Genomic DNA, 13,269 nt, shown 5'->3' with positions numbered 1-13,269 from the left:
GAGAGTAAACAGTTGTGATTCAAGAATTTTACACCTAATCAAGCTGTTGTTGTTATGTGAACATCATTTTAAAATAAGCAGTGTTTCAGAAAATATACCATTTATACTTTTCACACACAAAAAAAATTAAAGATTTGCTCCAGGTTATCAAAAGATTAATCAAAATTAAAAAACTGAATGGTTAAGAAGAAATAGCAGATTTGCCTGTGGGTGAGCATTGATATTGGTTAAAAATCTAGAGATAGCCCAAGATAGTATTGTCCTGTTAGAAAAACATTGATTTTTATGGCATGTTAAAAATGTTCCAGGCTTGGGGTGCCTGGGTGGCTCAGCGGGTTAAAGCCTCTGCCTTTGGCTCAGGTCATGATCCCAGAGTCCTGGGATTGAGTCCCACATCAGGCTCTCTGCTCGGTGGGAGCCTGCTTTCCCCTCTCTCTCTGCCTGTCTCTCTGCCTACTTGTGATCCCTGTCTGTCAAATAAATAAATAAAATCTTTAAAAAAAAAAAAATGTTCCGGGCTTTAAAATGAGTTCCATAGTTGTACAATTTGGGAAAGTTCTGCATAATGCAACTTCCTGAAGATAATTCACAATACTTATGATTATATTAGTCTTCTTAAGATGTCTTTAAATAAGTGGATCAGTGTAATTGTATTTACTTCTGCATTGCTAAGCTAGCCTTGCTTTTTTTTTAGGACACTCGTTAACATATTATAGAACAGTGTTTTGAGGGTTGCCAATTGGAAAATGCTAGCCTAAATAATTGTGGTAAGTGTAACTAAAAATAGAACATTAAGGACAAAATTTACAGAGATGTCTATTAGGAAGGAAAAAAGGGATCAAGATGACAAAAACCAGGATGATGAAGTGCTGACACAATAGAGAGAGCAACACAGTCTTCATCTTCTATTTGATGAAGTCAATGTTATTTTGTTTTTGATTTTACAAATAAATAAATACATGTTTAAGGATGGTTTTTAAAGTCAAACACTCGAAAATCTAAGTGCATTTGCCTAATTACAGATCAAGTAGGAAATAAGTTGTGAGCTGTTATTTCATTCACATTATTGATTTAAGAAATAAGGACAAGTTAGGAAATCATGAAACTGAATGTTATTTATATACTCAAACTCTTGGGATGGAACTACGGCTGTGTCAGAAGTAAATTCACATCTTATATGCAAACTTTATTAAAGAAAGAACAAAAATTAAGTTGATTAAAGTTATATTTCAGGGATTTAGAGGAAGCCCATTCAGAAATCCTAAGGAAATGAGGAGAAAGGAAATAATATCAAATAACAGATGCATGAAATGTGAAACAGGAAAACTGAGGAAGTTCTAAAAACGAAAGCATTGAGCTGATTTCTTCCATCGAATCAGCTGGGGCTTTGTCATGTTTTCTTTGTATATGTGGCGTCTTTCTGCTTCACTCTCAAGGAATCTCATTGACCCCTGAGTATGAACATGTTCCAATTCCAGTTTTCCCCGTACCTATTTTCTTTTTCATATAATCCTATAGTCTATCCTCTGTAGCCAAGATCCGGAATCTCAGGTTTACTTGAGTGGGGGTGAGAAGATGGAACAATTACAAATGATGAAGGAAATGTACAAAATATACATATGCATTTAAAATATATAAAATGTATATGTATTTGTATACATGTATGCAAAATGTATATATATATATATATATGAAATATACTGATATATGTATTTTTCTTTTTTTTTAAAGATTTTATTTATTTGACAGAGATCACAAGCAGGCAGAGAGAGAGAGGGGGAAGCAGGCTCCCTACTGAGCAGAGAGCCCAATGCAAGGCTCTATCCCAGGACCCTGGGATCATGACCTGAGCCGAAGGCAGCACTTAATCCACTGAGCCACCCAGGCGCCCCTATATGTATTTTTCATACCAAAGTATGTTTCTTTGGGAAAATGTAGGTATTTCTTTAAAATCAGAAATTTTTAAAATGATTTTTCTGTTAAAATATAAAATATTGCATAGTTGCAAAAGAGGAATCAATGTAAAGCAAAAATAAGCAATGAAAACTATATACATATATTAAAGAATTTCTGATGAAAAAGAACCTTGGCTCAAATGATCTTCAAGGAACAGATTCTTCTTTTAATATGTATTTTTCTTAAAGCATAGAGAAAAACACGAAGCAGATAGAAATTTAATATTAAAAACAGTTAAAATGATAAAAAAAGGAAAATTGGAGAGAACCTCACATATAAACACATATGAAAAAATACTTAAAATATTAGCACATACAATTTTAAATCCTTAGTTTTTAAATTATTAAAATTAAGTTCAAGATTATATTATATAGTAAATATCTTATAAATTTTATTATAAAATATAGTAAATCTACTTAAAGTCATTATTAATTTTTTTTAAAGATTTTATTTATTCATTTGACAGAGATTACAAGGAGTCAGAGAGAGAGGGGAAAGCAGGCTCCCTGCTAAGTAGAGAGCCCAATGTGGGGCTCAATCCCAGGACCCTGAGATCATGACCCAATCCAAAGGCAGAGGCCCAACCCACTGAGCCACCCAGGCACCCCTAAACCTATTATTAAATTTTAACAAATATCAATTTAGAAGCAATCTGGTTTCCTCTATAATCCTATTATGTTCTCTCTTCCACAACCTCTGTTGAATTACTTTAAAACCAGTTCCAAACATTGGTTTATTTCATCTCTAAATGCTTCAAAAATCTCTTAATTAGTAGAATTCTTCTTCCTCTTTTTTTTGCTTTTCCAGCAATTTATTTGTTAAAGAAACTATAGAGCTTTCCACATTTTGTACTCTGGTGATTGCATTCCTTGGTATCATTTACATGTTACTCTATCCCATATATTTCCTATAGACTGGTGATAAGGTAGAGTCTTTGTGTTGGGGTCCCCAAGAACACCCTCAGATTCAGTGATTCACTAGACAAACTCATAGGACTCAACATATAGTCATAGTCAAGGCTATGATTTCTCACAGCAAGAAAATACAAAAAGACATCAGTAAAGGGAAAAAGCACATAGGGTGAAGTCTAGAGGAAACCAGACACAAACTTGAAAGAGCCCTCTCTGGATGGATTGACACATTACTCACTTAAAACAAATGACAGCACACATAAAATGTCATATACTAGGGAAGCTCACTAGAAACTCAGTATTCAAGGTTTTTATTGGAAACTGGTCATGGAGGTATTCCCTGCCTACCTGGTTATCTTGTGTATTTCCTGACTCAGATGTGGATTCATCCATTTTTTAAAGGAGCCTTGGTTTACTTATTGGAAATGTTACTTAGGGACCACATTTTGGACATTGTGGGTGCTCGTTAACCTTGAGTTATTTATTGTTTCTAGGCTTTTCAGTAGACAAATCTAGAAAATATATTTTCTAGATTTTGGTTTGGTTTGTTTTAAGATAAAATATATATGATATCATATTGATGTTTGTAATTCAAATGTGGACTTTCAGAGTTTTTAACTTCCTTAATCTTATATCTACATGTTCTTGCCTCTTACACCAAAACTTCTCGTTCCTGATGCCATTGTTGTATTTGCTTTATCCTACTATACACAAAAGAGTTACAGAATAACAAAGCAAGAGTAGATTACTAAAAACAGTTTAATTTTTTTCTGTTATTTTGACCTTCAGGATATAAGCCACTAAGAAAGTTCAGTCAGTTTACTGTATTTTAAAGTCTCTTGAATTAATTATTTTCTGAGTAGTTTTGCCAGAAATTCAATACAGTTAGATTTATTTGTTTCATTTTAATTTTGTTTTTAACTTTGTATTGTTTTAATTTTGATTTGATTTTTATAATTTTATGTAAAATACATCCATGAGTACAAAGTGAAATCTATAAAAAAAGATATATAATTTTTTTTATCTTCAGTATCTATGTTCTTATTTCTTTCTCTGACTCATAGAGAATCATACAGTTTTCTCTAACTTATTTTTCTTTTTCATTTAAAAATACATACTGGGAATTATTCCATATGTGTATATAAAAGTATTCCTCATTTATTTTTGTAGCTACATATTTCCATTGTATGAATGTATAATAGTTCATATTTGATCAGACACCAATTAATGAGCATTTGGGTTCTTTCCAGTTTTTGCTACTATAAATAACGCTCTAGTAAATAGCCTTATGCATATGTCTTTTCATGTTTTTCTAGAGTATCTTTGGGATAGATTCCTAGAAATGAGCTTTCTGAGTCAAAGGCTAAATACTTATATAATTTTATTAGATACTGATAAATTTTCTTCCATGGGGGTTGGACCATTTTGTATTACCACAAGCAATATATAAGAGTTCCTATTTCCTCACAGCCTTGCCAACAGTTGTAAAACTTTTGGATTTTTGCCAACCTGATAGGGGAGAAATAATAATTCAGGGTAATTTTAATTGGCATTTTTCTTATTATGAACAAATTTGAGCATCTTTTGATATCTTTAAGGGCCAAGCAAATTTGACTACAAAATATATTAAAAAGTATGATCTTCTATTAACAAGTAAATGTATTCCAAATAAACAAGAGTGTTGATTAATAAGAAACAAATTAATATAACATGCAAGTATATTATATTTAATATATTCACTCAAAATAGGCCAAAAAGCACTTACTCATATGTCATTCAATGCCCATTCCTTAAGGGGTTTTATAGCTTCTAAAATTTGAATTTCTGTAAAATGAATTCTGCTTAGATACTTACCTCCCTTACTTTCTCACCTCTCAATAAATTAAAAGGAAAAGAAATGCAAAACAATAATGGTCCAGCAGCACTGTAAAATTATGAAGTGGGCCATCAAAGAAGCAGTAAATGTTAGGATTTTCTGGAAGACATGGTGCAGATATGATTAAAATTGCAAAGAAGTGTATTGGTTCCAAGTGCTGAAATTTAAAGATAAAGAAAGGATAACTCCCTGAGAGGTTCTCATTTCTTGGCAGATATATATCCCCAAAAGTCACAGAGCAGTCTTTATGTTCAGAGAAACTGAGGCCAATAGCTAGCAGGGGAAAAAAAAAAAAAGAAAAGAAAAGAAAAACAGAATTTCACTATGAAAACTGTTCTTCCTCAAGGAAGAACCCATTTTAGTTTTCGGATGGCTTATATGGGGAAGGAATATTTAAATACCTGAAAATGTATGATGAGAAGTAGGCAGACAAGCAAAGATGCCAAGAACAAGGTAAATGGGTGGGAGGTGAGGAGGTGGAAGTATTCCAGAAAATTAGAGTATCATGTGCAAAGTCTTAGGAATGAACTAAGTGTAGTCTATAGACTAAAAGAATACTTGGGAAGCTGAAAAACCATATGAGGATTTTATACTTATTTAAAAGTATTCTTTCTGTTGTGAAGAAAACAGGAGGGATTAACAGAGCTTTAATTATAAAGACATATTTTATACCTTTCTCTCAGAAATTATCAGATCAAGTAGATATACAAAATACAATTAATCATAAAAGTTTGTCTTAATTTTTATTAATATAATTTTATAACCAACTAACATAGATACACAAGTAAATATATTTAAATATAATATACTTGCATGTTATATTAATTTGTTTCTTATTAATCAACACTCTTGTTTATTTGGAATACATTAACTTGTTAATAGAAGATCATACTTCTTGATATATTTTGTAGTTAAATTTGCTTGGCCCTTAAAGATATCAAAAGATGCTCAAATTTGTTCATAATAAGATACACAATCATATCAAATGTCCATGGGTTATTTTTTACAAATTGCTTGTAGGCTAAGACCTATAGCAAAATTACATTAAACCAAAGAAAGTAGATCAGCCACATTTTCTTACTATATTTCAAAGAACAAGGAATTAAATATAAAATAGAAATCTAATCTCTTGGAAATAGAAAAGAATTTCTTCTAAAAAATCAGTTAAAAGTAGAGGCTCTTTAGAACTCAGTGAGAATTTAAGCATGTCATATTGAATTCTGCGGGTTAAAGGCAAATGCGTATTAGAGAAAATTCATAGCTATATATTCTTATCATTAAATAAGAAACAGTGAAATTTTTTAAGAAACCACCTACCTGTGAAACAAACAAACAAACAAAAAAAACAAGGAGCAGAATAAATTAAAAAAGCAGGTAGAAGAGTTAATAAAGGCAGGAAATCATGAATTGCAAACTACATTGAAGACATAACAATAGTCAACCCTTATTCAATGTAATGGCATCAAAATACATAAAGCAAAAGCTATTATATTTACACCAAGAAACTAATATATATATATAATGTATAATGTATATTATATATATTATATATAATTTCTGTAAATTATATAATATATATATATATTTACAGTGAAAGAATGGAACATGTATCAGATTGAAGAATCAGATGGACCAAGAAACCAATAAAGATAATTTAAATAATACATTCAATAAGATTTATTTAACTGAGTTATACAGAATGTCATAACTTATACAGAATATATGTAATTTATATATCATGTTCTACAGATTATTTGCAAAAGTATGTCATTATATTTTAGGCCTAAAAAAAAGAAACCTCTAAATTTTGAAAAGTAGAACTTGTGCAAGCAATATTCTCTAATCGCAGTAAGAAAAATACAGTGCTCGCTGGGGCACCTGGGTGGCTCAGTGGGTTAAAGCCGCTGCCTTCGGCTCGGGTCGTGATCTCAGGGTCCTGGGATTGAGCCCCGAGTCGGGCTCTCTGCTCGGCGGGGAGCCTGCTTCCCTCTCTCTCTCTCTCTGCCTGCCTCTCTGCCTACTTGTGATCTCTACCTGTCAAATAAATAAATAAATAAAATCTTTAAAAAAAAAAAAGAAAAATACAGTGCTCACAAGAAATTAATAATAAAGTTATATGTTTTAAACCAAGGTATTCTAGATAAGATCAATAGCTGAGCTGAAACTTTGGCTCATTCCCCCCAAATTAATCATGTTTCAACAACATAAAAGAGCTACACAAAATTAGACTGACAGTAAACTTTTTAGGAACAACAGTAAGTGCAGGAAGATAATGAAGTAATGATAAGATTATTTTTAAAGTCAAGCCAGATTTTTTTTTTACTCTCTATGTTAGTTTTTGATTGCTGCTGTAACAAGTTGCCACAAACTCTGTGGCTTAAACCAATATAAATTTATTACCTTGTAGCTCTTGGCCCTTCCTCCATCTCTAAAACTACCATAGTGCATCTCTTATGTCCCTTTTTCACATTCAGTTCTTCCTCTGTCATCAGCCAGGAAAGGTTCTCCACTTGTAAAGACCAATTTGGTTAGGTTGAGCCCACCTGGATAATCCAGGATAGTTTTCCCATCTCATGGTCTTTATCCTAATCACATCTGCAGAGTCCCCTTTTTTGAATAAGGTAGTAAATTTCAGGGATAAATTTCAGGGATTGGGACACAAACATTTTTGCGAAGCCATTGTTCTGACTACCACATACCCTGCCAAACTATCAAATAAGTAGAAAGGAAACGAAACAAAAGGAATAGAAGAAAACTACCAATAATGTAGGATTCTAGGTTGACAGTATTTGTCTCCCTTTAACACTGTGTTTTGGTATTCATGGCTGCTGCTTGAAGTTTACTGTCAATAAGAGGGAAGGAGAACCCAAAAAGGAGAGTGTATACAATGCCATACAAAAACACGTTGATCAATTTAAAAAGTCTTCACTGAAATAATTATTACAATAACAAACATCACAATGACAATTTGGGAGGTTAAATATTGTGATCCCAACTGTGACAATATTAAAGAAGAAAAAGTGACATTTATAGAAAAAGTTAGTGTTCCAGTGTCCTGCTTCTCTGGAATATGCTAAATCCTATCTTCTGGAATTACACAGTAGTTGAGATAACAATCATTAGCCCTTTACTTCCCCGATCATAACTTAATACAAAATCAGCCAATCAAAGATAAAGCCATCAGTTTTGATGTAATTGCATTGATAGAGTTACATTAGTTGAGATGAGGGATGTTAAAAGATAACTTGAGGCATATTAAATTTCTTTAAAAAAAAGGATTTTCATTTATTTATTTGAGAGAAAAAGAGAGCAGCAGTAGGGCGAGGGGCAGAAGCAGAGGGAGAGGGAAAAACAGACTCCACGTTGAGCACTGAGTGCAATACAGGGCTGGACCCCCATGTATTGGGAGCACCACAAGGTAGGACCTCTGCCGAAGTCAGACACTTAACTGACTGAGCCCACTCAGGCGCCTGGAGGCATATTAAAATTCTTAAAAATTTATTTGAGCAATACTGTCTTCAATTAGGGCAGTGCCAAACCGGAAATGGCTTTCTGCACCTTCTGCAGAAATGAGTCAGAGGAAAGACCCATAGAGAAGGGACAGAAGCAAAGTAAAGAAATCACTATACTGGCTGTAGCTTACAGCCTAGTTGGCGGTTTGTGATTGATTGTCTTTAGAATTCAGATTTCCTGACCTTAAGACATTTATAGGCTGAGGGTTTGGTTTGCTTCTTATACGACCAGGGCATTGGAGTCATCTCAGTCCAACAGCCCTGTTTAATTAATTTAACAGGAAACATCAGGAAAAGATCACTGGGGTTGCCACGGAATTCCTGCTTGGATGTTACTGTACGGTAAGGGCTGGCCAACTTTTCCTTTAAAGGGCCAGATAGTAAATATTGTCCTTACTGTCCATACTGCCTCTGTCACATGTGTAATTCTTCAGTCAAAGCACCAAAGCAGCCATACACAAAGTGTCAATGTATTGTCTAAATGAATTTTTTAGAGCCTAATGTTAAGTTACAAATGAATAATTGTATTTGAATGAAGAGCAGGGTGGACTCTAGATTAAATGAATAAATCAATACATAAATACATAAAGAAAGGCGAGAACAACTTGATATTGCAACCTAACAAAAAATTAAACAAATTTTCATTACAACCCCATGTATCACTGGAAATGCAAAAAAACAAAAACAAACAACAACAAAAAAACCCTCCTAAATAAAATGCTAACAAAATGTTTAAAATATATTAAGAGAAAAATACTCAGTGACCAAGTAGGTCATTTCTCGAATGCAAGAGAGGGAAATAATGTCTATATAATTTATCTCTGGTAAGAGAAAAAAAAAACATGTTATTGTCTTAAGTGCTAAAATGCATTAAATAAACAGATAACTCTGCCAAGCATTTTTTAAAGTTTGATAAAATGAATTCTTCTTACCAAACTAGAGAAGGAAATCCTTGTTTAACATAATAAAGACCATCTCAACACAATATACTTCCTGAGTGACACAGTGAATTAAATCTCTTGAATGTCAGGGAAAAAAACAGATGGCTCAGGACAGTGTTTAACATTGTCCTTGAAGTTACAATCAATCCTATTAGATAGGGACAGTAATGAGACATACATTTTGAAAAGATTTTTTTGTTGTTGTTTAATATACTATTTATCAAAAAATACCCAAGAAAAACAACAAAAAGGTATTAATATATTAAAAGATATCATTATAAAATAAGCATTTAAAATACAATAGTTTTTACCTGTCAGCAAAAGCAAACCAGAAGATATAGTTAAAAGATTCTGTTTTAAATGTAGCAGAAAGACATAACATTCAGGAGCAAATATTTTTTTTAAATAAAAATACACAGGACTTAGATAAAGAAAACTGAAATATTTTATTAAAATTTTTAACAAAATAAATGAAACAATTCATTTTAAAAATTCATCATTAAGTCATTATGCATGTCTGTTTATCTTATGCTCTAATTTTCTGGGTATTAAAAGCATATCATAAAAAAAGAACTCTTGCTGGAGTGTGTTAAATATCTGATAGAGGAAATCATTTAAAAATATTCTACATCCATCCAATAAAATAGTAGAAAGAAAATCGAAGAAACATTATGAAATAACTCTTAATAATAGAGAAATAATATGGAAAAATGAAGTATTATCTCTTTACTTATATAATCAGAAAAAAACAAATTTTCATTAGAAAATATATTGATGGAAAAGGAAGATTTAGTCAGCAAGTGCTACTGGAACAATTGCTTGATTTTTTAAAAAATTATTTTCAAAATTTCACCACTTTAAGATATATCCAATAAGTTATAAAATATAGGAAGTGAAACTATCATAAATATTTGGAAAATATGTAAGTGCTTATTAGAAGGGAAAGGATTCTATATGCTTGAATGAGAGAAAATAATCACAGATTAAAAATGAAAAAATTTGACTATGTAAAATATTTATAGCATAAAAATGTAACCAAAATTAAAACCATGCAGTAAACATAACAAAGGGTTAATAACTGCTATATAAGGAAATTATGAATTGTGAATGAAACGCTATGATTCTACTTAATCCTTTATTAAAAGCAACAAGTAGAAAACTCACAAAAATTTAGCCAACTATTTAACAAATATATGAAAATGATCTGCTTGCTATCAAATGAAAATTTGACTAATAAAGATATACTTTATTAAATTATCAAATATTTCCTCAAATGCTATATACTGTGTCAGCAATTGTATAATGAAATTGATAATATCAGTAATTTGAGATAGCCATGTAAATAGAATTTTTCAGTTAAAAAGCTATTTGAATGTACAAATGAATAGTTCTAAGAATATTCAAACCTTTGTGCCAATAAATCTGCTTTCGGATATAGCTAAGGTCATCCTCCTAAATGCAGAAAACACATAAAGAACTTCTATGTTTATTTCAAAGTTATTCACAAGATACTAGAAACAACCCAGATGTTAGCTAAAATCACAATACCAGAAAAATTAACATGACTTGAAATGTAAACCTGATTTTAAGAAGAAAAAAAAAAAGCACTTGAAAATACAGATCAGAACATTGTCCATCTTATCTAAATTCCATTTTTAATGAAGAAGCATGTATTGACAAGGAATTATGCTGAAATGATAGCAAAAAGGCATAACAAATAAGGAAGGGGAAACTGAACAGAAGTGGTAAAAATGGCCACATTAGTAAGAATTTAAGTTCAACAGCTATAATAGAGTCTTAAAAGAAAGTCAGTAGTTAAAATAAAATGGAATAACTATGAGAACTCATATAATAACTCTATGCTGTCAAGACTAATGTGGTTGTGTCTGGTTTCTCTGCCATACTTAGGGTATTGCCCTCATTCACAGGTTCTCAGATTCCCCCACCAACTGGTGAAAAGACCAATTTAGTTGATGCATGATGGACCCCAAAGGCTCTCATGTAGGACTTAATTTTTGATTTGTATTAAAATTTGGATTTCCACAATCAATTATGCTACGCAGAAGTCTTAATAGAATTTTTAAGGTATTTGTACATTGCAGCCATAATTTTTTATATGTTTCAAATATTTAAAAAAAGAGAGAGAATATTACAAATATATATAAACTCAGGCATCTAGAATGGATAAACATGTTTGACACATTTTCTGCAGATAGTTTTAAAAGAAAATGTTATAGACACAGTTGGAATCCCTTAATATTTTTCAATTCCATTCCTTCCCCTCAAGATCAACTATTATCCTTATGTTTTGGGTTTTCTTTCCAAACATATGGCAATACTTTCCTACATATATAATGTATTATATAGCCATGAATTTTGAAAAATATTTAGATTGGGCCAATCAAACTCACAAAATACACTTTTAGAGCTGTTGTTTAAATTATATTGAATTTATCACTTGATTGAAGAAGAATTAATATTTTTCCTTTTTTAGTCTTTTCATTCATGAATATAACCTATCAATTCATTTACTGGTCTCCTTTGCTATGTACTTTAATTTGGAATTCTTTTATAATTTTCAATATAATAATCATTGATTATTTTATTATATTTAGTGTTAGAGCACTTTTGGGATTCCCTTTTATTATGAGACAGCGTTTTTTTTTTTTTATTAAAGATTTTATTTATTCATTTGGCAGACAGAAATCACAAGTAGGCAGAGAGAAAGGGGGAAGCAGGCTCCCTGCTGAGCAGAGAGCCTGATGCATGCGGTGCTTGATTCCAGGACTCTGGGATCATGACATGAGCCGAAGGCAGAGGCTTTAACCCACTGAGCCACCCAGGTGCCCCAAGACAGCTTTTTCTTAATAACATTTTCCAGTTGGTTTATTATGGGTTTATGGTTAATGTTTTCCTACTGGTCTTATAAAGTTACCTAGCTGATCTTTCTTGCTAGTGTAACTGGCTTGTCTGAAGTCTGTCTTAGATTTGTGTAGAAATTGTTGTATGGAAATTATACCAGTTACTACTTTTTCTTCTATTTCACTGTCCAAAACTTCCAGCAAATATAGGGAATGGAAGTAGCAAAAATGGGCACATTAAGAATTTAAGTTTAATAGCTATAACAGAGATTTAATGAAAATCAGTGGTTTAAATAAAATATCTACAAGAATTGGTATAATGACTCCATGGTTTCAGAGACCAACATGGTTTTATGGGGTTGCTTTGCCATTTTTAGGAGGCTGCCCTCATCTACATGTTTCTGAATGATTCATAGCTACACATCCAGCTCAGTAGGCAGAAAAGCCTAAAAATCAAAAAATGAGATGTGTTCCTTCCCTTTAAAGTTGTACCGTAAGGGGCACCTGGATGGCTCAGTGGGTGAAAGCCTCTGCCTTCGGCTCAGATCATGATCCCAGGATTCCAGGATCTCTCAGCAGAGAGCCTGCTTCCCTTCCCTTCCCTTCTCTGTGGGCTTCTCTGCCTACTTGTGATTTCTGTCTGTCTAATAAATAAATAAAATCTTAAAAAAAAAAAAGTTGTACCTTAAAAGTTACACACATTGTTTCCTAAACACTTCCAAAAATGGACATAGTTATACCCATTTAATGGAGAAGCTGGGCCATATAGGCAGCCATGGGCCCACCCTAAAAACCGTAGTTCTATTACTGTAGAGAGAACAGATATTGAAGGCATCCTTGGAAGGGGTTTCAAACAGACTGCTTCTAACATTTTACCAGTTTGAAGAAATTACCTCTTACAACTAGTTATTTTAGCCTTTTTATCATGAATGCATCTTTCTGTTGTTCCTATTGAGATGATCACATTTTTTGCCAATGCAGGATATTTCATTAATAAATAAAATGCTTAATGTTTCTTACATATTCCTATAGTAAGGCATACTTAGTCAAAGTAAATTATTTAAAAATATTCCTAGATTTGATTTGCAAGCATTTGATTTATGATTTAGCTTTTATTTTCTTAAGTGTAGTAATCTTTAATTGCATTTTTACGTATTACCCTTATCTGGTTTTGGAATTAGCTTATACTAATATCAGATTTAGGTTGGGTAG

This window comes from Lontra canadensis, unplaced genomic scaffold (assembly GCF_010015895.1).
Source record: "Lontra canadensis isolate GAN:19392208 unplaced genomic scaffold, GSC_riverotter_1.0 scaffold50, whole genome shotgun sequence".
Classification (NCBI taxonomy): Eukaryota; Metazoa; Chordata; class Mammalia; order Carnivora; family Mustelidae; genus Lontra; species Lontra canadensis.
The sequence above is the reverse complement of the archived record's forward strand: the minus strand, read 5'-3'. Positions refer to the sequence as shown.